This window comes from Sabethes cyaneus, chromosome 3 (assembly GCF_943734655.1).
Source record: "Sabethes cyaneus chromosome 3, idSabCyanKW18_F2, whole genome shotgun sequence".
NCBI classification, from domain to species: Eukaryota; Metazoa; Arthropoda; class Insecta; order Diptera; family Culicidae; genus Sabethes; species Sabethes cyaneus.
This window is the reverse complement of record NC_071355.1, coordinates 91,482,458-91,486,610: the sequence shown is the minus strand read 5'-3', so window position 1 is coordinate 91,486,610 and position 4,153 is coordinate 91,482,458. Positions and strand designations below refer to the sequence as shown.

The 4,153-nt window shown below is 37.3% G+C and overlaps 1 long non-coding RNA gene across 1 annotated transcript; it reads left to right on the top strand.

Annotated features, from left to right (window-relative positions):
- The first annotated feature begins 344 nt into the window (after positions 1 to 344).
- On the top strand, positions 345 to 1,150 carry LOC128744142 (uncharacterized). Its single transcript, XR_008412361.1, has 4 exons — positions 345 to 445; positions 505 to 782; positions 843 to 988; positions 1,051 to 1,150. It is a non-coding gene; the product is annotated as an uncharacterized LOC128744142 (long non-coding RNA).
- The last annotated feature ends 3,003 nt before the right edge of the window (positions 1,151 to 4,153 follow it).

Below are 4,153 nucleotides of genomic sequence, written 5' to 3'. Positions count from 1 at the left end.
CTTTTTCGCCCTCCTTAATATTGGTCTCTTATCCCCTCCATAAAATTGCTGGTCATTTTATCTATCCAACGGCATATAAATTGTTCAGTTGCGTTTAGTAGTTTAGTAGTTATTAGCATTTGAAATCTTTCATTCAAACGTTACACTTCTATTTTCGTTTTCGCAAAGTGCTACCCAGTCCCAGTATAGTAAACAAAGACGTAGTCCTACGTCAAAATTCCACTATTAATTTTATTCACGACCGAAATACACGATGCAAATCACAAAACTGCTTAAAGGTCGCCCAACGAGCCCAAGAAGAAAAATTATAGCGATGGTTATTAAGTCTATTACAACATTTATAAGTACCTATAAGCGTTACCAAGTAACCAAGAGAAAACTCACGACAAAAATATTAATCAACCACAAGAAGAGTATACCATAAAGCCTAATGCTGAACAAACAAGTAATGTCATAAATTGAGTGTACCTTTGTGTAATTAACTATATAGTATTCTATTTACAGTTTTCATAAACTTTCTCTGTACACATCTAGGACAAGGAATAGCGCACGCTTGCCAATTATCACCAAAATCAGTGAGCAAATTAAATTTGTTTTCATCGAACAGCTTACAAGAATCCGGCGGAGGTGCATCCACTCTGTCCAAAATCAATTTAGCGTCCTGTCCGCATCCTGGCCTCGTGACAGTGAAAGATGACCACGACAGTGACGACTTCGATGATATCAAACACGCTGCATCTTCAATTGTCGACGGTGGTGTGGAACTGGAACCGAACGACAGGGTTAGTAGCCAATTGTGTGTGTCTCCTAACAAGTCTAATTAACTTTTATTTTGATTTCAGCCGATACTGCTGGATGTGCTTAGAAAGCGAACATTTTCAGTCGAAGTACATTCTCTTCAACGAACGCTACTAAGCTACAAAGAAAACAAAGACTGCTGCCAAATTTACGCCAACGACGACTGCTACTCGTTATTAAGTAGCAATCGGTAAGAACAATAGTTTATGGTACCAAAATCAATTACTATTATTTCCTTTTTCACATTTTCAGTGATCTGATCAAGGATGCCGTTTCGCTTGGCCATTGCCTCTGGATAAAATGATTGAGCATATTTACTTAGCATCGACAACATTGGGAAGGTTCTTATTACATTTTAATACCGTGGACCCCCGTTCGTTTGACCATTTTTAATCTGAACACTTTTTAATTTGAACCCCGTTGGTTTGCACGACGTGCAAATTAAAAATGGTTCAAATGTCATTCTCAATATGACATCATTTGTTTATGCAGACAATGCACATAAACACGATTCGTTTGTACTGACCTAGCGTGTTTAATCGGTTTCACATTTCGTTTTCCTAACGATTAAGAGAGAAATCCGATCGGAAAATGCAATATTCGCACTTGCAACTGCCAACTAAAACAAACTACCAAAACAATAACAAAGAGCAGGGCGGCCAGTTCACACAGGTTTCAGCATATTTCGGGTTACCAGTTGTTCAAATTAAAAAGTAACCCCGTTAGTTTGCATGAGGAATCGTTCAAACGAACGGGGGTCCACTGTATTATGTACCGTGCAAGCACCATATTCAAAACAGTGCCTAATTCTGAACAGTTTCATTATTCATAAATATTAACAAAATTCTAGTTATTTAAACAAATTAATCACTACATCTGATGATTTCATATTACTAAAATGGTTTAAATAACTAGAGTTTTGTCAATATTTAAGATAAATTTGCAGCTGTTCAAAATTAGGCACTGTTTTAAATATGGTGCCTGCACGGTATATCCATTAATTGGTTTCAATAAAAATTGCATTGTTAGAAGTAAAAACTATACTATTTTATTAATTATATCACATTGCCTAATCATATGCAACACCACGTGAAATCTTAGTGTTTTGCTTTTTGAATATCAAATGGACGTCATGTGAAATCTTAATGTTTTGCTTTTTGATAATCAAATGGACGACACGTGAAATCTTAGCGTTTTTCTTTTGAAATGCTGGTGTGGCATATTGATTGAATCTCAAGTGTATTCCACTTTAATACGATGTGGTTCATCCTATAGCACAGATCTAAGTGGAATCCACTTCATGAGAACGTGTTGATTTTTTACAGTGCATTCATATAAGCAGAGAGGCCAGATTTTTCAAAAAGAAAATATTATTCGAAATACAGCAAAGATACGTTAATTGGTGGTTCGTTAATTGGGCGGTTCGTTAATTGGGTGTTCGCTAATTGGGCTATGTAACAACTTGAATGTCAAATTGGTATGGAATTTTCCAGTTTAGAAATTTCAAACAACTGTCAGTCGGCCCAATTGACGAATCTACTGGAGTGCAGTCTTGGCCCAATTAACGAATTCCAGGCTGTACTCGAAACGATCGAAACTATAGAGCTTTCTGACAGCTCAAGCACCCACGCTAGCGAACACGAAATACGCGTGTATATACATGATGTTTACCTCATTTTGGGGAACAGCTGATGCTGGAGGAACAAACCAAAAAATAGCGATTACTAGTTGTGTTTCTCAGTTTGCCACACTGCAGAGCACATTTCGGTCAAATTTTCCATCCTGTTCCAAATTCAAGCACATACACTCAACCCCCGCTAATATGAAAAACAGCTCGTTCAGATTGGGCGAGTTCATTTTTAATCTGAATATTTGGTAACTCTATTCATTTTAACATATGCGCAAGACGCTCACCCTATGAACTTGTTGTTTTGATTTGACGAAAACAAACGTTTTGAAAACATTTCAAACATGCGCGAATTCTAAACATTCGGTTTGTAGAAGACGAAATGGGCTCGGCAGTTTCGACTAAAATGGTCTATGTTGAGTGCTGGAGAGAGGTAAGTTGCATATGAGCTATATTGCCAAAGCTCCTGAGCAAGAGGAAACGCATTAATTTTTTTTGCTTTTTTTTAATTTACCGGTCAGCTTTAACGTCAATTGTGTGTGACGCTTGATCGGTTTTTAATGTGAACGCATTCATACCACCGGGGTACAGATTAAAAATGTTCAGATTAAAGAAGGTCATACCAACGGGGGTACACGGTATTTTGAAAATTTGCTGGTATTTAAGCCGGCGGAAGACGAAGTTCATTCTGTACTTTGGTGACAAAGGAATGCATCTCTTTTGTTTACTATTGTTGTTTGCCTCATTTTCAAGCACCAATACACACATAACTGGAAAGCTCTCTAATGTCGAATTTGTTTATTCAATCCGGGTTGAAACTGGATGAATTTTATCTGTCAGATAGGAGCAAATGAACACAAAAAGTTCATCCAGTTCCAATCCGGATTGAACAAACAAATTCGACATAACATTTGAAAGGGGCGGATAAACTAATTGTCAAACAGAACGAGTGAGAGTTCATTTTCCTATGCTGCTCCAGCAAAAAATAACTGTTCTGTTTGACAGTTGGCTTATCCGCCCCTTTCAAATGTTGGTCGACATATCTAGATAGAATTATCAAAAAGGCGAATGTCGCAAATGTAAACAAAACGGGTGAGAGTTATTTTTTGCTGGATCAGCATAGGAAAACCAACCCTCACTCGGTTTGTTTACGCTTGCGACATTCGCCCTTTTGTTAATTTTATCTTCATATAGTCTCTGCAGGTGAGGGTACACACTTAACAAAAAGCACCGAATTCGGTAAAATTTTACCGAAATCTAAACAGCTGAACGTTCGGTAAAAATTTCGATGGTGCCAATCGACGTTTACAGATCATTAGTAATGTTTGGTGCAATAAAAAATTTTACCGAACGTTCAGCTGTTTAGATTTCGGTAAATTTTACCGAATCGTTTAAGTGTGTAGGTGAAAATGGCGTTTTTGGTGTTACGTAATATTTAACGGTTCCCAATCATTCATGTAAAAACAAAAACCGTTGCCAACGTATTAGATTCATTTCGAATATTGCTCAATGACGTTTTTGTCAATGTTTGCCGGACTCGTATACAGAATTCGAATACATTCCCATTTTTCGAAACAACTACCAAAGCGCTCACCGCACACACACTATCATAAGATCGTCCTTTTTCCCTTCAATACATCGCAGTAGTTTTACACAAAATACCGCGTCCTTTCGAATATTTTACGGTATCGGTTAATGTGCGTGTGTTTGTAGGTGTTTATTGACACA